The sequence below is a fragment of the Rhinoderma darwinii genome (genome assembly GCF_050947455.1).
Source record: "Rhinoderma darwinii isolate aRhiDar2 chromosome 5 unlocalized genomic scaffold, aRhiDar2.hap1 SUPER_5_unloc_10, whole genome shotgun sequence".
NCBI classification, from domain to species: Eukaryota; Metazoa; Chordata; class Amphibia; order Anura; family Rhinodermatidae; genus Rhinoderma; species Rhinoderma darwinii.
Window position 1 is genome coordinate 477,765 of NW_027461766.1, and position 23,527 is coordinate 501,291.

Below are 23,527 nucleotides of genomic sequence, written 5' to 3' on the forward strand. Positions count from 1 at the left end.
TTTGGATTTGTTACTATGTTACCTAGAAGAATAACAAACTGTGCAAGGATGGAGGTTGTAGGAGCAAGGAGAAGTTGTCTGTAAAGTTGGTGGATGCCTATTTTCCATTTTGCAGTCCCTTGTCTCCCTCTTGTGGCCTCCTGGAGGCAACTAGCTGTGCAAAAAAAAGACAGCCTGGCGGCCGGCTGTTGCAGTGTTGCCCTCTCAGGCAACACTGAGTGACTGACTGAGCCTCACCGTCTTATATAAAGTTCAGACGGAACTTTGCACGTGTCATAGTGGAGCCCTCAGGATTCCAGTGCCAGCTTTCTGACATCATAATGGGGCCTCAGAGATAAAAGCCTGGGCCCAGGCAGTGTTGGTCAGTGCTGCTCAGCAGGCAGCACTGGACTGGACTGGATTACAGCTGATACAAGGTGTGAAGGAACAAGGGGTGGCTGTGGGCATGCACTTGCTGCCGCTGCCAGTGTTTATCTGCATGGCAGCAGGGCATTTGGGCGTTGCCAGGAAGGCGTTTTTATGTAGATTCCTCCTCTTTCAGCACTGCATTGTGGTGCAAGCAAAAGAAGCAAATCCTGTCTGGCTTCCTCTCCGGCCTTTATTCACCTCCCGTGTAGCTGTGAGTGTGTGAGCCTGCAGGGCCCCATGGAATTGCCTAGAAGTAGGCTGAATCGCTGCAAGGGCTGAACAGCAGTATCGGGCAGGCTCGGGCAACGCGCGGCCCGTTCGGGTTATCGCTTCTCGGCCTTTTGGCTAAGATCAAGTGTAGTATCTGTTCTTATCAGTTTAATATCTGATACGTCCCCTATCTGGGGACCATATATTAAATGGATTTTTAGAACAGGGAGATGGAAATAGAGCTTGCTCTGTCCACTCCACGCATTGACCTGGTATTGCAGTATTTCCAGGACCGGTGCACCCTTTCCTTATGTGTTAACTAAAAGCAGATTCCAAAAGTGTTTTTTGTCTTTGCTATTGTTTCTGTCTTTCTGAAGGGATCTCCCCTTTTAATCCCATTATTTCAACACCTGTTGGACAATGCATGAGTGATAATGAGCTCATTGATTAAATGCAATTAATGAATAGATTGCCACCTCTTGTTGTGTGTCGTCTGTGTTTCTGTGTTTCCGGCATTTCACATTGGAACACCTCATTCACCTTCCTTGTCTTCTCTCCGCCCTCCCTTTTAGGAAAGTTAAAGAGCTGCACCTGAGCCAGCCACTGATTGATTGATTGATTGATTGATTGATTGATTGATTGATTGATTGATTGATTGATTGATTGATTGATTGATGCAGCACAACAGTCAAATAGTGGAGTGGAGTAGGGGAACAGCAAACAGCCAATAAAGCAGCCCGCCCGCTCGCCTGCCCGCCACAATGGACCTACCTGTGTACACTAGATGGATGTGATGGAATGTACTGTCGTCCCTACATTTCAAGAAGAAGTAAGAATTGCAGTTGCAACAAAGCCTTGCTTGCCTACAAAGAGAGCAGCAATTTGGATTTGTTACTATGTTACCTAGAAGAATAACAAACTGTGCAAGGATGGAGGTTGTAGGAGCAAGGAGAAGTTGTCTGTAAAGTTGGTGGATGCCTATTTTCCATTTTGCAGTCCCTTGTCTCCCTCTTGTGGCCTCCTGGAGGCAACTAGCTGTGCAAAAAAAAGACAGCCTGGCGGCCGGCTGTTGCAGTGTTGCCCTCTCAGGCAACACTGAGTGACTGACTGAGCCTCACCGTCTTATATAAAGTTCAGACGGAACTTTGCACGTGTCATAGTGGAGCCCTCAGGATTCCAGAGCCAGCTTTCTGACATCATAATGGGGCCTCAGAGATAAAAGCCTGGGCCCAGGCAGTGTTGGTCAGTGCTGCTCAGCAGGCAGCACTGGACTGGACTGGATTACAGCTGATACAAGGTGTGAAGGAACAAGGGGTGGCTGTGGGCATGCACTTGCTGCCGCTGCCAGTGTTTATCTGCATGGCAGCAGGGCATTTGGGCGTTGCCAGGAAGGCGTTTTTATGTAGATTCCTCCTCTTTCAGCACTGCATTGTGGTGCAAGCAAAAGAAGCAAATCCTGTCTGGCTTCCTCTCCGGCCTTTATTCACCTCCCGTGTAGCTGTGAGTGTGTGAGCCTGCAGGGCCCCATGGAATTGCCTAGAAGTAGGCTGAATCGCTGCAAGGGCTGAACAGCAGTATCGGGCAGGCTCGGGCAACGCGCGGCCCGTTCGGGTTATCGCTTCTCGGCCTTTTGGCTAAGATCAAGTGTAGTATCTGTTCTTATCAGTTTAATATCTGATACGTCCCCTATCTGGGGACCATATATTAAATGGATTTTTAGAACAGGGAGATGGAAATAGAGCTTGCTCTGTCCACTCCACGCATTGACCTGGTATTGCAGTATTTCCAGGACCGGTGCACCCTTTCCTTATGTGTTGACTAAAAGCAGATTCCAAAAGTGTTTTTTGTCTTTGCTATTGTTTCTGTCTTTCTGAAGGGATCTCCCCTTTTAATCCCATTATTTCAACACCTGTTGGACAATGCATGAGTGATAATGAGCTCATTGATTAAATGCAATTAATGAATAGATTGCCACCTCTTGTTGTGTGTCGTCTGTGTTTCTGTGTTTCCGGCATTTCACATTGGAACACCTCATTCACCTTCCTTGTCTTCTCTCCGCCCTCCCTTTTAGGTAAGTTAAAGAGCTGCACCTGAGCCAGCCACTGATTGATTGATTGATTGATTGATTGATTGATTGATTGATTGATTGATTGATTGATGCAGCACAACAGTCAAATAGTGGAGTGGAGTAGGGGAACAGCAAACAGCCAATAAAGCAGCCCGCCCGCTCGCCTGCCCGCCACAATGGACCTACCTGTGTACACTAGATGGATGTGATGGAATGTACTGTCGTCCCTACATTTCAAGAAGAAGTAAGAATTGCAGTTGCAACAAAGCCTTGCTTGCCTACAAAGAGAGCAGCAATTTGGATTTGTTACTATGTTACCTAGAAGAATAACAAACTGTGCAAGGATGGAGGTTGTAGGAGCAAGGAGAAGTTGTCTGTAAAGTTGGTGGATGCCTATTTTCCATTTTGCAGTCCCTTGTCTCCCTCTTGTGGCCTCCTGGAGGCAACTAGCTGTGCAAAAAAAAGACAGCCTGGCGGCCGGCTGTTGCAGTGTTGCCCTCTCAGGCAACACTGAGTGACTGACTGAGCCTCACCGTCTTATATATAGTTCAGACGGAACTTTGCACGTGTCATAGTGGAGCCCTCAGGATTCCAGAGCCAGCTTTCTGACATCATAATGGGGCCTCAGAGATAAAAGCCTGGGCCCAGGCAGTGTTGGTCAGTGCTGCTCAGCAGGCAGCACTGGACTGGACTGGATTACAGCTGATACAAGGTGTGAAGGAACAAGGGGTGGCTGTGGGCATGCACTTGCTGCCGCTGCCAGTGTTTATCTGCATGGCAGCAGGGCATTTGGGCGTTGCCAGGAAGGCGTTTTTATGTAGATTCCTCCTCTTTCAGCACTGCATTGTGGTGCAAGCAAAAGAAGCAAATCCTGTCTGGCTTCCTCTCCGGCCTTTATTCACCTCCCGTGTAGCTGTGAGTGTGTGAGCCTGCAGGGCCCCATGGAATTGCCTAGAAGTAGGCTGAATCGCTGCAAGGGCTGAACAGCAGTATCGGGCAGGCTCGGGCAACGCGCGGCCCGTTCGGGTTATCGCTTCTCGGCCTTTTGGCTAAGATCAAGTGTAGTATCTGTTCTTATCAGTTTAATATCTGATACGTCCCCTATCTGGGGACCATATATTAAATGGATTTTTAGAACAGGGAGATGGAAATAGAGCTTGCTCTGTCCACTCCACGCATTGACCTGGTATTGCAGTATTTCCAGGACCGGTGCACCCTTTCCTTATGTGTTGACTAAAAGCAGATTCCAAAAGTGTTTTTTGTCTTTGCTATTGTTTCTGTCTTTCTGAAGGGATCTCCCCTTTTAATCCCATTATTTCAACACCTGTTGGACAATGCATGAGTGATAATGAGCTCATTGATTAAATGCAATTAATGAATAGATTGCCACCTCTTGTTGTGTGTCGTCTGTGTTTCTGTGTTTCCGGCATTTCACATTGGAACACCTCATTCACCTTCCTTGTCTTCTCTCCGCCCTCCCTTTTAGGTAAGTTAAAGAGCTGCACCTGAGCCAGCCACTGATTGATTGATTGATTGATTGATTGATTGATTGATTGATTGATTGATTGATGCAGCACAACAGTCAAATAGTGGAGTGGAGTAGGGGAACAGCAAACAGCCAATAAAGCAGCCCGCCCGCTCGCCTGCCCGCCACAATGGACCTACCTGTGTACACTAGATGGATGTGATGGAATGTACTGTCGTCCCTACATTTCAAGAAGAAGTAAGAATTGCAGTTGCAACAAAGCCTTGCTTGCCTACAAAGAGAGCAGCAATTTGGATTTGTTACTATGTTACCTAGAAGAATAACAAACTGTGCAAGGATGGAGGTTGTAGGAGCAAGGAGAAGTTGTCTGTAAAGTTGGTGGATGCCTATTTTCCATTTTGCAGTCCATTGTCTCCCTCTTGTGGCCTCCTGGAGGCAACTAGCTGTGCAAAAAAAAGACAGCCTGGCGGCCGGCTGTTGCAGTGTTGCCCTCTCAGGCAACACTGAGTGACTGACTGAGCCTCACCGTCTTATATAAAGTTCAGACGGAACTTTGCACGTGTCATAGTGGAGCCCTCAGGATTCCAGAGCCAGCTTTCTGACATCATAATGGGGCCTCAGAGATAAAAGCCTGGGCCCAGGCAGTGTTGGTCAGTGCTGCTCAGCAGGCAGCACTGGACTGGACTGGATTACAGCTGATACAAGGTGTGAAGGAACAAGGGGTGGCTGTGGGCATGCACTTGCTGCCGCTGCCAGTGTTTATCTGCATGGCAGCAGGGCATTTGGGCGTTGCCAGGAAGGCGTTTTTATGTAGATTCCTCCTCTTTCAGCACTGCATTGTGGTGCAAGCAAAAGAAGCAAATCCTGTCTGGCTTCCTCTCCGGCCTTTATTCACCTCCCGTGTAGCTGTGAGTGTGTGAGCCTGCAGGGCCCCATGGAATTGCCTAGAAGTAGGCTGAATCGCTGCAAGGGCTGAACAGCAGTATCGGGCAGGCTCGGGCAACGCGCGGCCCGTTCGGGTTATCGCTTCTCGGCCTTTTGGCTAAGATCAAGTGTAGTATCTGTTCTTATCAGTTTAATATCTGATACGTCCCCTATCTGGGGACCATATATTAAATGGATTTTTAGAACAGGGAGATGGAAATAGAGCTTGCTCTGTCCACTCCACGCATTGACCTGGTATTGCAGTATTTCCAGGACCGGTGCACCCTTTCCTTATGTGTTGACTAAAAGCAGATTCCAAAAGTGTTTTTTGTCTTTGCTATTGTTTCTGTCTTTCTGAAGGGATCTCCCCTTTTAATCCCATTATTTCAACACCTGTTGGACAATGCATGAGTGATAATGAGCTCATTGATTAAATGCAATTAATGAATAGATTGCCACCTCTTGTTGTGTGTCGTCTGTGTTTCTGTGTTTCCGGCATTTCACATTGGAACACCTCATTCACCTTCCTTGTCTTCTCTCCGCCCTCCCTTTTAGGTAAGTTAAAGAGCTGCACCTGAGCCAGCCACTGATTGATTGATTGATTGATTGATTGATTGATTGATTGATTGATTGATTGATTGATGCAGCACAACAGTCAAATAGTGGAGTGGAGTAGGGGAACAGCAAACAGCCAATAAAGCAGCCCGCCCGCTCGCCTGCCCGCCACAATGGACCTACCTGTGTACACTAGATGGATGTGATGGAATGTACTGTCGTCCCTACATTTCAAGAAGAAGTAAGAATTGCAGTTGCAACAAAGCCTTGCTTGCCTACAAAGAGAGCAGCAATTTGGATTTGTTACTATGTTACCTAGAAGAATAACAAACTGTGCAAGGATGGAGGTTGTAGGAGCAAGGAGAAGTTGTCTGTAAAGTTGGTGGATGCCTATTTTCCATTTTGCAGTCCCTTGTCTCCCTCTTGTGGCCTCCTGGAGGCAACTAGCTGTGCAAAAAAAAGACAGCCTGGCGGCCGGCTGTTGCAGTGTTGCCCTCTCAGGCAACACTGAGTGACTGACTGAGCCTCACCGTCTTATATAAAGTTCAGACGGAACTTTGCACGTGTCATAGTGGAGCCCTCAGGATTCCAGAGCCAGCTTTCTGACATCATAATGGGGCCTCAGAGATAAAAGCCTGGGCCCAGGCAGTGTTGGTCAGTGCTGCTCAGCAGGCAGCACTGGACTGGACTGGATTACAGCTGATACAAGGTGTGAAGGAACAAGGGGTGGCTGTGGGCATGCACTTGCTGCCGCTGCCAGTGTTTATCTGCATGGCAGCAGGGCATTTGGGCGTTGCCAGGAAGGCGTTTTTATGTAGATTCCTCCTCTTTCAGCACTGCATTGTGGTGCAAGCAAAAGAAGCAAATCCTGTCTGGCTTCCTCTCCGGCCTTTATTCACCTCCCGTGTAACTGTGAGTGTGTGAGCCTGCAGGGCCCCATGGAATTGCCTAGAAGTAGGCTGAATCGCTGCAAGGGCTGAACAGCAGTATCGGGCAGGCTCGGGCAACGCGCGGCCCGTTCGGGTTATCGCTTCTCGGCCTTTTGGCTAAGATCAAGTGTAGTATCTGTTCTTATCAGTTTAATATCTGATACGTCCCCTATCTGGGGACCATATATTAAATGGATTTTTAGAACAGGGAGATGGAAATAGAGCTTGCTCTGTCCACTCCACGCATTGACCTGGTATTGCAGTATTTCCAGGACCGGTGCACCCTTTCCTTATGTGTTGACTAAAAGCAGATTCCAAAAGTGTTTTTTGTCTTTGCTATTGTTTCTGTCTTTCTGAAGGGATCTCCCCTTTTAATCCCATTATTTCAACACCTGTTGGACAATGCATGAGTGATAATGAGCTCATTGATTAAATGCAATTAATGAATAGATTGCCACCTCTTGTTGTGTGTCGTCTGTGTTTCTGTGTTTCCGGCATTTCACATTGGAACACCTCATTCACCTTCCTTGTCTTCTCTCCGCCCTCCCTTTTAGGTAAGTTAAAGAGCTGCACCTGAGCCAGCCACTGATTGATTGATTGATTGATTGATTGATTGATTGATTGATTGATTGATTGATTGATTGATTGATGCAGCACAACAGTCAAATAGTGGAGTGGAGTATGGGAAAAAGCAAACAGCCAATAAAGCAGCCTGCCCGCTCGCCTGCCCGCCACAATGGACCTACCTGTGTACACTAGATGGATGTGATGGAATGTACTGTCGTCCCTACATTTCAAGAAGAAGTAAGAATTGCAGTTGCAACAAAGCCTTGCTTGCCTACAAAGAGAGCAGCAATTTGGATTTGTTACTATGTTACCTAGAAGAATAACAAACTGTGCAAGGATGGAGGTTGTAGGAGCAAGGAGAAGTTGTCTGTAAAGTTGGTGGATGCCTATTTTCCATTTTGCAGTCCCTTGTCTCCCTCTTGTGGCCTCCTGGAGGCAACTAGCTGTGCAAAAAAAAGACAGCCTGGCGGCCGGCTGTTGCAGTGTTGCCCTCTCAGGCAACACTGAGTGACTGACTGAGCCTCACCGTCTTATATAAAGTTCAGACGGAACTTTGCACGTGTCATAGTGGAGCCCTCAGGATTCCAGAGCCAGCTTTCTGACATCATAATGGGGCCTCAGAGATAAAAGCCTGGGCCCAGGCAGTGTTGGTCAGTGCTGCTCAGCAGGCAGCACTGGACTGGACTGGATTACAGCTGATACAAGGTGTGAAGGAACAAGGGGTGGCTGTGGGCATGCACTTGCTGCCGCTGCCAGTGTTTATCTGCATGGCAGCAGGGCATTTGGGCGTTGCCAGGAAGGCGTTTTTATGTAGATTCCTCCTCTTTCAGCACTGCATTGTGGTGCAAGCAAAAGAAGCAAATCCTGTCTGGCTTCCTCTCCGGCCTTTATTCACCTCCCGTGTAGCTGTGAGTGTGTGAGCCTGCAGGGCCCCATGGAATTGCCTAGAAGTAGGCTGAATCGCTGCAAGGGCTGAACAGCAGTATCGGGCAGGCTCGGGCAACGCGCGGCCCGTTCGGGTTATCGCTTCTCGGCCTTTTGGCTAAGATCAAGTGTAGTATCTGTTCTTATCAGTTTAATATCTGATACGTCCCCTATCTGGGGACCATATATTAAATGGATTTTTAGAACAGGGAGATGGAAATAGAGCTTGCTCTGTCCACTCCACGCATTGACCTGGTATTGCAGTATTTCCAGGACCGGTGCACCCTTTCCTTATGTGTTGACTAAAAGCAGATTCCAAAAGTGTTTTTTGTCTTTGCTATTGTTTCTGTCTTTCTGAAGGGATCTCCCCTTTTAATCCCATTATTTCAACACCTGTTGGACAATGCATGAGTGATAATGAGCTCATTGATTAAATGCAATTAATGAATAGATTGCCACCTCTTGTTGTGTGTCGTCTGTGTTTCTGTGTTTCCGGCATTTCACATTGGAACACCTCATTCACCTTCCTTGTCTTCTCTCCGCCCTCCCTTTTAGGTAAGTTAAAGAGCTGCACCTGAGCCAGCCACTGATTGATTGATTGATTGATTGATTGATTGATTGATTGATGCAGCACAACAGTCAAATAGTGGAGTGGAGTAGGGGAACAGCAAACAGCCAATAAAGCAGCCCGCCCGCTCGCCTGCCCGCCACAATGGACCTACCTGTGTACACTAGATGGATGTGATGGAATGTACTGTCGTCCCTACATTTCAAGAAGAAGTAAGAATTGCAGTTGCAACAAAGCCTTGCTTGCCTACAAAGAGAGCAGCAATTTGGATTTGTTACTATGTTACCTAGAAGAATAACAAACTGTGCAAGGATGGAGGTTGTAGGAGCAAGGAGAAGTTGTCTGTAAAGTTGGTGGATGCCTATTTTCCATTTTGCAGTCCCTTGTCTCCCTCTTGTGGCCTCCTGGAGGCAACTAGCTGTGCAAAAAAAAGACAGCCTGGCGGCCGGCTGTTGCAGTGTTGCCCTCTCAGGCAACACTGAGTGACTGACTGAGCCTCACCGTCTTATATAAAGTTCAGACGGAACTTTGCACGTGTCATAGTGGAGCCCTCAGGATTCCAGAGCCAGCTTTCTGACATCATAATGGGGCCTCAGAGATAAAAGCCTGGGCCCAGGCAGTGTTGGTCAGTGCTGCTCAGCAGGCAGCACTGGACTGGACTGGATTACAGCTGATACAAGGTGTGAAGGAACAAGGGGTGGCTGTGGGCATGCACTTGCTGCCGCTGCCAGTGTTTATCTGCATGGCAGCAGGGCATTTGGGCGTTGCCAGGAAGGCGTTTTTATGTAGATTCCTCCTCTTTCAGCACTGCATTGTGGTGCAAGCAAAAGAAGCAAATCCTGTCTGGCTTCCTCTCCGGCCTTTATTCACCTCCCGTGTAGCTGTGAGTGTGTGAGCCTGCAGGGCCCCATGGAATTGCCTAGAAGTAGGCTGAATCGCTGCAAGGGCTGAACAGCAGTATCGGGCAGGCTCGGGCAACGCGCGGCCCGTTCGGGTTATCGCTTCTCGGCCTTTTGGCTAAGATCAAGTGTAGTATCTGTTCTTATCAGTTTAATATCTGATACGTCCCCTATCTGGGGACCATATATTAAATGGATTTTTAGAACAGGGAGATGGAAATAGAGCTTGCTCTGTCCACTCCACGCATTGACCTGGTATTGCAGTATTTCCAGGACCGGTGCACCCTTTCCTTATGTGTTGACTAAAAGCAGATTCCAAAAGTGTTTTTTGTCTTTGCTATTGTTTCTGTCTTTCTGAAGGGATCTCCCCTTTTAATCCCATTATTTCAACACCTGTTGGACAATGCATGAGTGATAATGAGCTCATTGATTAAATGCAATTAATGAATAGATTGCCACCTCTTGTTGTGTGTCGTCTGTGTTTCTGTGTTTCCGGCATTTCACATTGGAACACCTCATTCACCTTCCTTGTCTTCTCTCCGCCCTCCCTTTTAGGTAAGTTAAAGAGCTGCACCTGAGCCAGCCACTGATTGATTGATTGATTGATTGATTGATTGATTGATTGATTGATGCAGCACAACAGTCAAATAGTGGAGTGGAGTAGGGGAACAGCAAACAGCCAATAAAGCAGCCCGCCCGCTCGCCTGCCCGCCACAATGGACCTACCTGTGTACACTAGATGGATGTGATGGAATGTACTGTCGTCCCTACATTTCAAGAAGAAGTAAGAATTGCAGTTGCAACAAAGCCTTGCTTGCCTACAAAGAGAGCAGCAATTTGGATTTGTTACTATGTTACCTAGAAGAATAACAAACTGTGCAAGGATGGAGGTTGTAGGAGCAAGGAGAAGTTGTCTGTAAAGTTGGTGGATGCCTATTTTCCATTTTGCAGTCCCTTGTCTCCCTCTTGTGGCCTCCTGGAGGCAACTAGCTGTGCAAAAAAAAGACAGCCTGGCGGCCGGCTGTTGCAGTGTTGCCCTCTCAGGCAACACTGAGTGACTGACTGAGCCTCACCGTCTTATATAAAGTTCAGACGGAACTTTGCACGTGTCATAGTGGAGCCCTCAGGATTCCAGAGCCAGCTTTCTGACATCATAATGGGGCCTCAGAGATAAAAGCCTGGGCCCAGGCAGTGTTGGTCAGTGCTGCTCAGCAGGCAGCACTGGACTGGACTGGATTACAGCTGATACAAGGTGTGAAGGAACAAGGGGTGGCTGTGGGCATGCACTTGCTGCCGCTGCCAGTGTTTATCTGCATGGCAGCAGGGCATTTGGGCGTTGCCAGGAAGGCGTTTTTATGTAGATTCCTCCTCTTTCAGCACTGCATTGTGGTGCAAGCAAAAGAAGCAAATCCTGTCTGGCTTCCTCTCCGGCCTTTATTCACCTCCCGTGTAGCTGTGAGTGTGTGAGCCTGCAGGGCCCCATGGAATTGCCTAGAAGTAGGCTGAATCGCTGCAAGGGCTGAACAGCAGTATCGGGCAGGCTCGGGCAACGCGCGGCCCGTTCGGGTTATCGCTTCTCGGCCTTTTGGCTAAGATCAAGTGTAGTATCTGTTCTTATCAGTTTAATATCTGATACGTCCCCTATCTGGGGACCATATATTAAATGGATTTTTAGAACAGGGAGATGGAAATAGAGCTTGCTCTGTCCACTCCACGCATTGACCTGGTATTGCAGTATTTCCAGGACCGGTGCACCCTTTCCTTATGTGTTGACTAAAAGCAGATTCCAAAAGTGTTTTTTGTCTTTGCTATTGTTTCTGTCTTTCTGAAGGGATCTCCCCTTTTAATCCCATTATTTCAACACCTGTTGGACAATGCATGAGTGATAATGAGCTCATTGATTAAATGCAATTAATGAATAGATTGCCACCTCTTGTTGTGTGTCGTCTGTGTTTCTGTGTTTCCGGCATTTCACATTGGAACACCTCATTCACCTTCCTTGTCTTCTCTCCGCCCTCCCTTTTAGGTAAGTTAAAGAGCTGCACCTGAGCCAGCCACTGATTGATTGATTGATTGATTGATTGATTGATTGATTGATGCAGCACAACAGTCAAATAGTGGAGTGGAGTAGGGGAACAGCAAACAGCCAATAAAGCAGCCCGCCCGCTCGCCTGCCCGCCACAATGGACCTACCTGTGTACACTAGATGGATGTGATGGAATGTACTGTCGTCCCTACATTTCAAGAAGAAGTAAGAATTGCAGTTGCAACAAAGCCTTGCTTGCCTACAAAGAGAGCAGCAATTTGGATTTGTTACTATGTTACCTAGAAGAATAACAAACTGTGCAAGGATGGAGGTTGTAGGAGCAAGGAGAAGTTGTCTGTAAAGTTGGTGGATGCCTATTTTCCATTTTGCAGTCCCTTGTCTCCCTCTTGTGGCCTCCTGGAGGCAACTAGCTGTGCAAAAAAAAGACAGCCTGGCGGCCGGCTGTTGCAGTGTTGCCCTCTCAGGCAACACTGAGTGACTGACTGAGCCTCACCGTCTTATATAAAGTTCAGACGGAACTTTGCACGTGTCATAGTGGAGCCCTCAGGATTCCAGAGCCAGCTTTCTGACATCATAATGGGGCCTCAGAGATAAAAGCCTGGGCCCAGGCAGTGTTGGTCAGTGCTGCTCAGCAGGCAGCACTGGACTGGACTGGATTACAGCTGATACAAGGTGTGAAGGAACAAGGGGTGGCTGTGGGCATGCACTTGCTGCCGCTGCCAGTGTTTATCTGCATGGCAGCAGGGCATTTGGGCGTTGCCAGGAAGGCGTTTTTATGTAGATTCCTCCTCTTTCAGCACTGCATTGTGGTGCAAGCAAAAGAAGCAAATCCTGTCTGGCTTCCTCTCCGGCCTTTATTCACCTCCCGTGTAGCTGTGAGTGTGTGAGCCTGCAGGGCCCCATGGAATTGCCTAGAAGTAGGCTGAATCGCTGCAAGGGCTGAACAGCAGTATCGGGCAGGCTCGGGCAACGCGCGGCCCGTTCGGGTTATCGCTTCTCGGCCTTTTGGCTAAGATCAAGTGTAGTATCTGTTCTTATCAGTTTAATATCTGATACGTCCCCTATCTGGGGACCATATATTAAATGGATTTTTAGAACAGGGAGATGGAAATAGAGCTTGCTCTGTCCACTCCACGCATTGACCTGGTATTGCAGTATTTCCAGGACCGGTGCACCCTTTCCTTATGTGTTGACTAAAAGCAGATTCCAAAAGTGTTTTTTGTCTTTGCTATTGTTTCTGTCTTTCTGAAGGGATCTCCCCTTTTAATCCCATTATTTCAACACCTGTTGGACAATGCATGAGTGATAATGAGCTCATTGATTAAATGCAATTAATGAATAGATTGCCACCTCTTGTTGTGTGTCGTCTGTGTTTCTGTGTTTCCGGCATTTCACATTGGAACACCTCATTCACCTTCCTTGTCTTCTCTCCGCCCTCCCTTTTAGGTAAGTTAAAGAGCTGCACCTGAGCCAGCCACTGATTGATTGATTGATTGATTGATTGATTGATTGATGCAGCACAACAGTCAAATAGTGGAGTGGAGTAGGGGAACAGCAAACAGCCAATAAAGCAGCCCGCCCGCTCGCCTGCCCGCCACAATGGACCTACCTGTGTACACTAGATGGATGTGATGGAATGTACTGTCGTCCCTACATTTCAAGAAGAAGTAAGAATTGCAGTTGCAACAAAGCCTTGCTTGCCTACAAAGAGAGCAGCAATTTGGATTTGTTACTATGTTACCTAGAAGAATAACAAACTGTGCAAGGATGGAGGTTGTAGGAGCAAGGAGAAGTTGTCTGTAAAGTTGGTGGATGCCTATTTTCCATTTTGCAGTCCCTTGTCTCCCTCTTGTGGCCTCCTGGAGGCAACTAGCTGTGCAAAAAAAAGACAGCCTGGCGGCCGGCTGTTGCAGTGTTGCCCTCTCAGGCAACACTGAGTGACTGACTGAGCCTCACCGTCTTATATAAAGTTCAGACGGAACTTTGCACGTGTCATAGTGGAGCCCTCAGGATTCCAGAGCCAGCTTTCTGACATCATAATGGGGCCTCAGAGATAAAAGCCTGGGCCCAGGCAGTGTTGGTCAGTGCTGCTCAGCAGGCAGCACTGGACTGGACTGGATTACAGCTGATACAAGGTGTGAAGGAACAAGGGGTGGCTGTGGGCATGCACTTGCTGCCGCTGCCAGTGTTTATCTGCATGGCAGCAGGGCATTTGGGCGTTGCCAGGAAGGCGTTTTTATGTAGATTCCTCCTCTTTCAGCACTGCATTGTGGTGCAAGCAAAAGAAGCAAATCCTGTCTGGCTTCCTCTCCGGCCTTTATTCACCTCCCGTGTAACTGTGAGTGTGTGAGCCTGCAGGGCCCCATGGAATTGCCTAGAAGTAGGCTGAATCGCTGCAAGGGCTGAACAGCAGTATCGGGCAGGCTCGGGCAACGCGCGGCCCGTTCGGGTTATCGCTTCTCGGCCTTTTGGCTAAGATCAAGTGTAGTATCTGTTCTTATCAGTTTAATATCTGATACGTCCCCTATCTGGGGACCATATATTAAATGGATTTTTAGAACAGGGAGATGGAAATAGAGCTTGCTCTGTCCACTCCACGCATTGACCTGGTATTGCAGTATTTCCAGGACCGGTGCACCCTTTCCTTATGTGTTGACTAAAAGCAGATTCCAAAAGTGTTTTTTGTCTTTGCTATTGTTTCTGTCTTTCTGAAGGGATCTCCCCTTTTAATCCCATTATTTCAACACCTGTTGGACAATGCATGAGTGATAATGAGCTCATTGATTAAATGCAATTAATGAATAGATTGCCACCTCTTGTTGTGTGTCGTCTGTGTTTCTGTGTTTCCGGCATTTCACATTGGAACACCTCATTCACCTTCCTTGTCTTCTCTCCGCCCTCCCTTTTAGGTAAGTTAAAGAGCTGCACCTGAGCCAGCCACTGATTGATTGATTGATTGATTGATTGATTGATTGATTGATTGATGCAGCACAACAGTCAAATAGTGGAGTGGAGTAGGGAAAAAGCAAACAGCCAATAAAGCAGCCCGCCCGCTCGCCTGCCCGCCACAATGGACCTACCTGTGTACACTAGATGGATGTGATGGAATGTACTGTCGTCCCTACATTTCAAGAAGAAGTAAGAATTGCAGTTGCAACAAAGCCTTGCTTGCCTACAAAGAGAGCAGCAATTTGGATTTGTTACTATGTTACCTAGAAGAATAACAAACTGTGCAAGGATGGAGGTTGTAGGAGCAAGGAGAAGTTGTCTGTAAAGTTGGTGGATGCCTATTTTCCATTTTGCAGTCCCTTGTCTCCCTCTTGTGGCCTCCTGGAGGCAGCTAGCTGTGCAAAAAAAAGACAGCCTGGCGGCCGGCTGTTGCAGTGTTGCCCTCTCAGGCAACACTGAGTGACTGACTGAGCCTCACCGTCTTATATAAAGTTCAGACGGAACTTTGCACGTGTCATAGTGGAGCCCTCAGGATTCCAGAGCCAGCTTTCTGACATCATAATGGGGCCTCAGAGATAAAAGCCTGGGCCCAGGCAGTGTTGGTCAGTGCTGCTCAGCAGGCAGCACTGGACTGGACTGGATTACAGCTGATACAAGGTGTGAAGGAACAAGGGGTGGCTGTGGGCATGCACTTGCTGCCGCTGCCAGTGTTTATCTGCATGGCAGCAGGGCATTTGGGCGTTGCCAGGAAGGCGTTTTTATGTAGATTCCTCCTCTTTCAGCACTGCATTGTGGTGCAAGCAAAAGAAGCAAATCCTGTCTGGCTTCCTCTCCGGCCTTTATTCACCTCCCGTGTAGCTGTGAGTGTGTGAGCCTGCAGGGCCCCATGGAATTGCCTAGAAGTAGGCTGAATCGCTGCAAGGGCTGAACAGCAGTATCGGGCAGGCTCGGGCAACGCGCGGCCCGTTCGGGTTATCGCTTCTCGGCCTTTTGGCTAAGATCAAGTGTAGTATCTGTTCTTATCAGTTTAATATCTGATACGTCCCCTATCTGGGGACCATATATTAAATGGATTTTTAGAACAGGGAGATGGAAATAGAGCTTGCTCTGTCCACTCCACGCATTGACCTGGTATTGCAGTATTTCCAGGACCGGTGCACCCTTTCCTTATGTGTTGACTAAAAGCAGATTCCAAAAGTGTTTTTTGTCTTTGCTATTGTTTCTGTCTTTCTGAAGGGATCTCCCCTTTTAATCCCATTATTTCAACACCTGTTGGACAATGCATGAGTGATAATGAGCTCATTGATTAAATGCAATTAATGAATAGATTGCCACCTCTTGTTGTGTGTCGTCTGTGTTTCTGTGTTTCCGGCATTTCACATTGGAACACCTCATTCACCTTCCTTGTCTTCTCTCCGCCCTCCCTTTTAGGTAAGTTAAAGAGCTGCACCTGAGCCAGCCACTGATTGATTGATTGATTGATTGATTGATTGATTGATTGATTGATTGATGCAGCACAACAGTCAAATAGTGGAGTGGAGTAGGGGAACAGCAAACAGCCAATAAAGCAGCCCGCCCGCTCGCCTGCCCGCCACAATGGACCTACCTGTGTACACTAGATGGATGTGATGGAATGTACTGTCGTCCCTACATTTCAAGAAGAAGTAAGAATTGCAGTTGCAACAAAGCCTTGCTTGCCTACAAAGAGAGCAGCAATTTGGATTTGTTACTATGTTACCTAGAAGAATAACAAACTGTGCAAGGATGGAGGTTGTAGGAGCAAGGAGAAGTTGTCTGTAAAGTTGGTGGATGCCTATTTTCCATTTTGCAGTCCCTTGTCTCCCTCTTGTGGCCTCCTGGAGGCAACTAGCTGTGCAAAAAAAAGACAGCCTGGCGGCCGGCTGTTGCAGTGTTGCCCTCTCAGGCAACACTGAGTGACTGACTGAGCCTCACCGTCTTATATAAAGTTCAGACGGAACTTTGCACGTGTCATAGTGGAGCCCTCAGGATTCCAGAGCCAGCTTTCTGACATCATAATGGGGCCTCAGAGATAAAAGCCTGGGCCCAGGCAGTGTTGGTCAGTGCTGCTCAGCAGGCAGCACTGGACTGGACTGGATTACAGCTGATACAAGGTGTGAAGGAACAAGGGGTGGCTGTGGGCATGCACTTGCTGCCGCTGCCAGTGTTTATCTGCATGGCAGCAGGGCATTTGGGCGTTGCCAGGAAGGCGTTTTTATGTAGATTCCTCCTCTTTCAGCACTGCATTGTGGTGCAAGCAAAAGAAGCAAATCCTGTCTGGCTTCCTCTCCGGCCTTTATTCACCTCCCGTGTAGCTGTGAGTGTGTGAGCCTGCAGGGCCCCATGGAATTGCCTAGAAGTAGGCTGAATCGCTGCAAGGGCTGAACAGCAGTATCGGGCAGGCTCGGGCAACGCGCGGCCCGTTCGGGTTATCGCTTCTCGGCCTTTTGGCTAAGATCAAGTGTAGTATCTGTTCTTATCAGTTTAATATCTGATACGTCCCCTATCTGGGGACCATATATTAAATGGATTTTTAGAACAGGGAGATGGAAATAGAGCTTGCTCTGTCCACTCCACGCATTGACCTGGTATTGCAGTATTTCCAGGACCGGTGCACCCTTTCCTTATGTGTTGACTAAAAGCAGATTCCAAAAGTGTTTTTTGTCTTTGCTATTGTTTCTGTCTTTCTGAAGGGATCTCCCCTTTTAATCCCATTATTTCAACACCTGTTGGACAATGCATGAGTGATAATGAGCTCATTGATTAAATGCAATTAATGAATAGATTGCCACCTCTTGTTGTGTGTCGTCTGTGTTTCTGTGTTTCCGGCATTTCACATTGGAACACCTCATTCACCTTCCTTGTCTTCTCTCCGCCCTCCCTTTTAGGTAAGTTAAAGAGCTGCCCCTGAGCCAGCCACTGATTGATTGATTGATTGATTGATTGATTGATTGATTGATTGATTGATTGATTGATGCAGCACAACAGTCAAATAGTGGAGTGGAGTAGGGGAACAGCAAACAGCCAATAAAGCAGCCCGCCCGCTCGCCTGCCCGCCACAATGGACCTACCTGTGTACACTAGATGGATGTGATGGAATGTACTGTCGTCCCTACATTTCAAGAAGAAGTAAGAATTGCAGTTGCAACAAAGCCTTGCTTGCCTACAAAGAGAGCAGCAATTTGGATTTGTTACTATGTTACCTAGAAGAATAACAAACTGTGCAAGGATGGAGGTTGTAGGAGCAAGGAGAAGTTGTCTGTAAAGTTGGTGGATGCCTATTTTCCATTTTGCAGTCCCTTGTCTCCCTCTTGTGGCCTCCTGGAGGCAACTAGCTGTGCAAAAAAAAGACAGCCTGGCGGCCGGCTGTTGCAGTGTTGCCCTCTCAGGCAACACTGAGTGACTGACTGAGCCTCACCGTCTTATATAAAGTTCAGACGGAACTTTGCACGTGTCATAGTGGAGCCCTCAGGATTCCAGAGCCAGCTTTCTGACATCATAATGGGGCCTCAGAGATAAAAGCCTGGGCCCAGGCAGTGTTGGTCAGTGCTGCTCAGCAGGCAGCACTGGACTGGACTGGATTACAGCTGATACAAGGTGTGAAGGAACAAGGGGTGGCTGTGGGCATGCACTTGCTGCCGCTGCCAGTGTTTATCTGCATGGCAGCAGGGCATTTGGGCGTTGCCAGGAAGGCGTTTTTATGTAGATTCCTCCTCTTTCAGCACTGCATTGTGGTGCAAGCAAAAGAAGCAAATCCTGTCTGGCTTCCTCTCCGGCCTTTATTCACCTCCCGTGTAGCTGTGAGTGTGTGAGCCTGCAGGGCCCCATGGAATTGCCTAGAAGTAGGCTGAATCGCTGCAAGGGCTGAACAGCAGTATCGGGCAGGCTCGGGCAACGCGCGGCCCGTTCGGGTTATCGCTTCTCGGCCTTTTGGCTAAGATCAAGTGTAGTATCTGTTCTTATCAGTTTAATATCTGATACGTCCCCTATCTGGGGACCATATATTAAATGGATTTTTAGAACAGGGAGATGGAAATAGAGCTTGCTCTGTCCACTCCACGCATTGACCTGGTATTGCAGTATTTCCAGGACCGGTGCACCCTTTCCTTATGTGTTGACTAAAAGCAGATTCCAAAAGTGTTTTTTGTCTTTGCTATTGTTTCTGTCTTTCTGAAGGGATCTCCCCTTTTAATCCCATTATTTCAACACCTGTTGGAAAATGCATGAGTGATAATGAGCTCATTGATTAAATGCAATTAATGAATAGATTGCCACCTCTTGTTGTGTGTCGTCTGTGTTTCTGTGTTTCCGGCATTTCACATTGGAACACCTCATTCACCTTCCTTGTCTTCTCTCCGCCCTCCCTTTTAGGTAAGTTAAAGAGCTGCACCTGAGCCAGCCACTGATTGATTGATTGATTGATTGATTGATTGATTGATTGATTGATTGATGCAGCACAACAGTCAAATAGTGGAGTGGAGTAGGGGAACAGCAAACAGCCAATAAAGCAGCCCGCCCGCTCGCCTGCCCGCCACAATGGACCTACCTGTGTACACTAGATGGATGTGATGGAATGTACTGTCGTCCCTACATTTCAAGAAGAAGTAAGAATTGCAGTTGCAACAAAGCCTTGCTTGCCTACAAAGAGAGCAGCAATTTGGATTTGTTACTATGTTACCTAGAAGAATAACAAACTGTGCAAGGATGGAGGTTGTAGGAGCAAGGAGAAGTTGTCTGTAAAGTTGGTGGATGCCTATTTTCCATTTTGCAGTCCCTTGTCTCCCTCTTGTGGCCTCCTGGAGGCAACTAGCTGTGCAAAAAAAAGACAGCCTGGCGGCCGGCTGTTGCAGTGTTGCCCTCTCAGGCAACACTGAGTGACTGACTGAGCCTCACCGTCTTATATAAAGTTCAGACGGAACTTTGCACGTGTCATAGTGGAGCCCTCAGGATTCCAGAGCCAGCTTTCTGACATCATAATGGGGCCTCAGAGATAAAAGCCTGGGCCCAGGCAGTGTTGGTCAGTGCTGCTCAGCAGGCAGCACTGGACTGGACTGGATTACAGCTGATACAAGGTGTGAAGGAACAAGGGGTGGCTGTGGGCATGCACTTGCTGCCGCTGCCAGTGTTTATCTGCATGGCAGCAGGGCATTTGGGCGTTGCCAGGAAGGCGTTTTTATGTAGATTCCTCCTCTTTCAGCACTGCATTGTGGTGCAAGCAAAAGAAGCAAATCCTGTCTGGCTTCCTCTCCGGCCTTTATTCACCTCCCGTGTAGCTGTGAGTGTGTGAGCCTGCAGGGCCCCATGGAATTGCCTAGAAGTAGGCTGAATCGCTGCAAGGGCTGAACAGCAGTATCGGGCAGGCTCGGGCAACGCGCGGCCCGTTCGGGTTATCGCTTCTCGGCCTTTTGGCTAAGATCAAGTGTAGTATCTGTTCTTATCAGTTTAATATCTGATACGTCCCCTATCTGGGGACCATATATTAAATGGATTTTTAGAACAGGGAGATGGAAATAGAGCTTGCTCTGTCCACTCCACGCATTGACCTGGTATTGCAGTATTTCCAGGACCGGTGCACCCTTTCCTTATGTGTTGACTAAAAGCAGATTCCAAAAGTGTTTTTTGTCTTTGCTATTGTTTCTGTCTTTCTGAAGGGATCTCCCCTTTTAATCCCATTATTTCAACACCTGTTGGACAATGCATGAGTGATAATGAGCTCATTGATTAAATGCAATTAATGAATAGATTGCCACCTCTTGTTGTGTGTCGTCTGTGTTTCTGTGTTTCCGGCATTTCACATTGGAACACCTCATTCACCTTCCTTGTCTTCTCTCCGCCCTCCCTTTTAGGTAAGTTAAAGAGCTGCACCTGAGCCAGCCACTGATTGATTGATTGATTGATTGATTGATTGATTGATTGATGCAGCACAACAGTCAAATAGTGGAGTGGAGTAGGGGAACAGCAAACAGCCAATAAAGCAGCCCGCCCGCTCGCCTGCCCGCCACAATGGACCTACCTGTGTACACTAGATGGATGTGATGGAATGTACTGTCGTCCCTACATTTCAAGAAGAAGTAAGAATTGCAGTTGCAACAAAGCCTTGCTTGCCTACAAAGAGAGCAGCAATTTGGATTTGTTACTATGTTACCTAGAAGAATAACAAACTGTGCAAGGATGGAGGTTGTAGGAGCAAGGAGAAGTTGTCTGTAAAGTTGGTGGATGCCTATTTTCCATTTTGCAGTCCCTTGTCTCCCTCTTGTGGCCTCCTGGAGGCAACTAGCTGTGCAAAAAAAAGACAGCCTGGCGGCCGGCTGTTGCAGTGTTGCCCTCTCAGGCAACACTGAGTGACTGACTGAGCCTCACCGTCTTATATAAAGTTCAGACGGAACTTTGCACGTGTCATAGTGGAGCCCTCAGGATTCCAGAGCCAGCTTTCTGACATCATAATGGGGCCTCAGAGATAAAAGCCTGGGCCCAGGCAGTGTTGGTCAGTGCTGCTCAGCAGGCAGCACTGGACTGGACTGGATTACAGCTGATACAAGGTGTGAAGGAACAAGGGGTGGCTGTGGGCATGCACTTGCTGCCGCTGCCAGTGTTTATCTGCATGGCAGCAGGGCATTTGGGCGTTGCCAGGAAGGCGTTTTTATGTAGATTCCTCCTCTTTCAGCACTGCATTGTGGTGCAAGCAAAAGAAGCAAATCCTGTCTGGCTTCCTCTCCGGCCTTTATTCACCTCCCGTGTAGCTGTGAGTGTGTGAGCCTGCAGGGCCCCATGGAATTGCCTAGAAGTAGGCTGAATCGCTGCAAGGGCTGAACAGCAGTATCGGGCAGGCTCGGGCAACGCGCGGCCCGTTCGGGTTATCGCTTCTCGGCCTTTTGGCTAAGATCAAGTGTAGTATCTGTTCTTATCAGTTTAATATCTGATACGTCCCCTATCTGGGGACCATATATTAAATGGATTTTTAGAACAGGGAGATGGAAATAGAGCTTGCTCTGTCCACTCCACGCATTGACCTGGTATTGCAGTATTTCCAGGACCGGTGCACCCTTTCCTTATGTGTTGACTAAAAGCAGATTCCAAAAGTGTTTTTTGTCTTTGCTATTGTTTCTGTCTTTCTGAAGGGATCTCCCCTTTTAATCCCATTATTTCAACACCTGTTGGACAATGCATGAGTGATAATGAGCTCATTGATTAAATGCAATTAATGAATAGATTGCCACCTCTTGTTGTGTGTCGTCTGTGTTTCTGTGTTTCCGGCATTTCACATTGGAACACCTCATTCACCTTCCTTGTCTTCTCTCCGCCCTCCCTTTTAGGTAAGTTAAAGAGCTGCACCTGAGCCAGCCACTGATTGATTGATTGATTGATTGATTGATTGATTGATTGATTGATTGATTGATTGATTGATTGATGCAGCACAACAGTCAAATAGTGGAGTGGAGTAGGGGAACAGCAAACAGCCAATAAAGCAGCCCGCCCGCTCGCCTGCCCGCCACAATGGACCTACCTGTGTACACTAGATGGATGTGATGGAATGTACTGTCGTCCCTACATTTCAAGAAGAAGTAAGAATTGCAGTTGCAACAAAGCCTTGCTTGCCTACAAAGAGAGCAGCAATTTGGATTTGTTACTATGTTACCTAGAAGAATAACAAACTGTGCAAGGATGGAGGTTGTAGGAGCAAGGAGAAGTTGTCTGTAAAGTTGGTGGATGCCTATTTTCCATTTTGCAGTCCCTTGTCTCCCTCTTGTGGCCTCCTGGAGGCAACTAGCTGTGCAAAAAAAAGACAGCCTGGCGGCCGGCTGTTGCAGTGTTGCCCTCTCAGGCAACACTGAGTGACTGACTGAGCCTCACCGTCTTATATAAAGTTCAGACGGAACTTTGCACGTGTCATAGTGGAGCCCTCAGGATTCCAGAGCCAGCTTTCTGACATCATAATGGGGCCTCAGAGATAAAAGCCTGGGCCCAGGCAGTGTTGGTCAGTGCTGCTCAGCAGGCAGCACTGGACTGGACTGGATTACAGCTGATACAAGGTGTGAAGGAACAAGGGGTGGCTGTGGGCATGCACTTGCTGCCGCTGCCAGTGTTTATCTGCATGGCAGCAGGGCATTTGGGCGTTGCCAGGAAGGCGTTTTTATGTAGATTCCTCCTCTTTCAGCACTGCATTGTGGTGCAAGCAAAAGAAGCAAATCCTGTCTGGCTTCCTCTCCGGCCTTTATTCACCTCCCGTGTAGCTGTGAGTGTGTGAGCCTGCAGGGCCCCATGGAATTGCCTAGAAGTAGGCTGAATCGCTGCAAGGGCTGAACAGCAGTATCGGGCAGGCTCGGGCAACGCGCGGCCCGTTCGGGTTATCGCTTCTCGGCCTTTTGGCTAAGATCAAGTGTAGTATCTGTTCTTATCAGTTTAATATCTGATACGTCCCCTATCTGGGGACCATATATTAAATGGATTTTTAGAACAGGGAGATGGAAATAGAGCTTGCTCTGTCCACTCCACGCATTGACCTGGTATTGCAGTATTTCCAGGACCGGTGCACCCTTTCCTTATGTGTTGACTAAAAGCAGATTCCAAAAGTGTTTTTTGTCTTTGCTATTGTTTCTGTCTTTCTGAAGGGATCTCCCCTTTTAATCCCATTATTTCAACACCTGTTGGACAATGCATGAGTGATAATGAGCTCATTGATTAAATGCAATTAATGAATAGATTGCCACCTCTTGTTGTGTGTCGTCTGTGTTTCCGTGTTTCCGGCATTTCACATTGGAACACCTCATTCACCTTCCTTGTCTTCTCTCCGCCCTCCCTTTTAGGTAAGTTAAAGAGCTGCACCTGAGCCAGCCACTGATTGATTGATTGATTGATTGATTGATTGATTGATTGATTGATTGATTGATTGATTGATGCAGCACAACAGTCAAATAGTGGAGTGGAGTAGGGGAACAGCAAACAGCCAATAAAGCAGCCCGCCCGCTCGCCTGCCC

General features: G+C 47.8%; 16 non-coding genes across 16 annotated transcripts; all 16 read left to right on the forward strand.

The window, feature by feature from the left end:
- The first annotated feature begins 733 nt into the window (after positions 1–733).
- On the forward strand, positions 734–924 carry LOC142684652 (U2 spliceosomal RNA). The gene has a single exon (XR_012854257.1). It is a non-coding gene; the product is annotated as a U2 spliceosomal RNA (small nuclear RNA).
- A 1,308-nt stretch (positions 925–2,232) lies between these two features.
- Positions 2,233–2,423, forward strand: LOC142684653 (U2 spliceosomal RNA). Its single transcript, XR_012854258.1, has one exon. It is a non-coding gene; the product is annotated as a U2 spliceosomal RNA (small nuclear RNA).
- Positions 2,424–3,715: 1,292 nt separating this feature from the next.
- On the forward strand, positions 3,716–3,906 carry LOC142684655 (U2 spliceosomal RNA). Its single transcript, XR_012854259.1, has one exon. It is a non-coding gene; the product is annotated as a U2 spliceosomal RNA (small nuclear RNA).
- A 1,288-nt stretch (positions 3,907–5,194) lies between these two features.
- Positions 5,195–5,385, forward strand: LOC142684656 (U2 spliceosomal RNA). Its single transcript, XR_012854260.1, has one exon. It is a non-coding gene; the product is annotated as a U2 spliceosomal RNA (small nuclear RNA).
- Positions 5,386–6,677: 1,292 nt separating this feature from the next.
- LOC142684657 (U2 spliceosomal RNA) lies at positions 6,678–6,868 on the forward strand. The gene has a single exon (XR_012854261.1). It is a non-coding gene; the product is annotated as a U2 spliceosomal RNA (small nuclear RNA).
- Positions 6,869–8,169: 1,301 nt separating this feature from the next.
- On the forward strand, positions 8,170–8,360 carry LOC142684659 (U2 spliceosomal RNA). Its single transcript, XR_012854263.1, has one exon. It is a non-coding gene; the product is annotated as a U2 spliceosomal RNA (small nuclear RNA).
- Positions 8,361–9,636: 1,276 nt separating this feature from the next.
- Positions 9,637–9,827, forward strand: LOC142684660 (U2 spliceosomal RNA). The gene has a single exon (XR_012854264.1). It is a non-coding gene; the product is annotated as a U2 spliceosomal RNA (small nuclear RNA).
- A 1,280-nt stretch (positions 9,828–11,107) lies between these two features.
- Positions 11,108–11,298, forward strand: LOC142684661 (U2 spliceosomal RNA). Its single transcript, XR_012854265.1, has one exon. It is a non-coding gene; the product is annotated as a U2 spliceosomal RNA (small nuclear RNA).
- Positions 11,299–12,574: 1,276 nt separating this feature from the next.
- LOC142684662 (U2 spliceosomal RNA) lies at positions 12,575–12,765 on the forward strand. The gene has a single exon (XR_012854266.1). It is a non-coding gene; the product is annotated as a U2 spliceosomal RNA (small nuclear RNA).
- Positions 12,766–14,037: 1,272 nt separating this feature from the next.
- LOC142684663 (U2 spliceosomal RNA) lies at positions 14,038–14,228 on the forward strand. The gene has a single exon (XR_012854267.1). It is a non-coding gene; the product is annotated as a U2 spliceosomal RNA (small nuclear RNA).
- Positions 14,229–15,508: 1,280 nt separating this feature from the next.
- On the forward strand, positions 15,509–15,699 carry LOC142684664 (U2 spliceosomal RNA). Its single transcript, XR_012854268.1, has one exon. It is a non-coding gene; the product is annotated as a U2 spliceosomal RNA (small nuclear RNA).
- Positions 15,700–16,983: 1,284 nt separating this feature from the next.
- LOC142684667 (U2 spliceosomal RNA) lies at positions 16,984–17,174 on the forward strand. Its single transcript, XR_012854269.1, has one exon. It is a non-coding gene; the product is annotated as a U2 spliceosomal RNA (small nuclear RNA).
- Positions 17,175–18,466: 1,292 nt separating this feature from the next.
- Positions 18,467–18,657, forward strand: LOC142684668 (U2 spliceosomal RNA). The gene has a single exon (XR_012854270.1). It is a non-coding gene; the product is annotated as a U2 spliceosomal RNA (small nuclear RNA).
- A 1,284-nt stretch (positions 18,658–19,941) lies between these two features.
- LOC142684669 (U2 spliceosomal RNA) lies at positions 19,942–20,132 on the forward strand. Its single transcript, XR_012854271.1, has one exon. It is a non-coding gene; the product is annotated as a U2 spliceosomal RNA (small nuclear RNA).
- A 1,276-nt stretch (positions 20,133–21,408) lies between these two features.
- LOC142684670 (U2 spliceosomal RNA) lies at positions 21,409–21,599 on the forward strand. Its single transcript, XR_012854272.1, has one exon. It is a non-coding gene; the product is annotated as a U2 spliceosomal RNA (small nuclear RNA).
- A 1,300-nt stretch (positions 21,600–22,899) lies between these two features.
- LOC142684672 (U2 spliceosomal RNA) lies at positions 22,900–23,090 on the forward strand. The gene has a single exon (XR_012854274.1). It is a non-coding gene; the product is annotated as a U2 spliceosomal RNA (small nuclear RNA).
- The last annotated feature ends 437 nt before the right edge of the window (positions 23,091–23,527 follow it).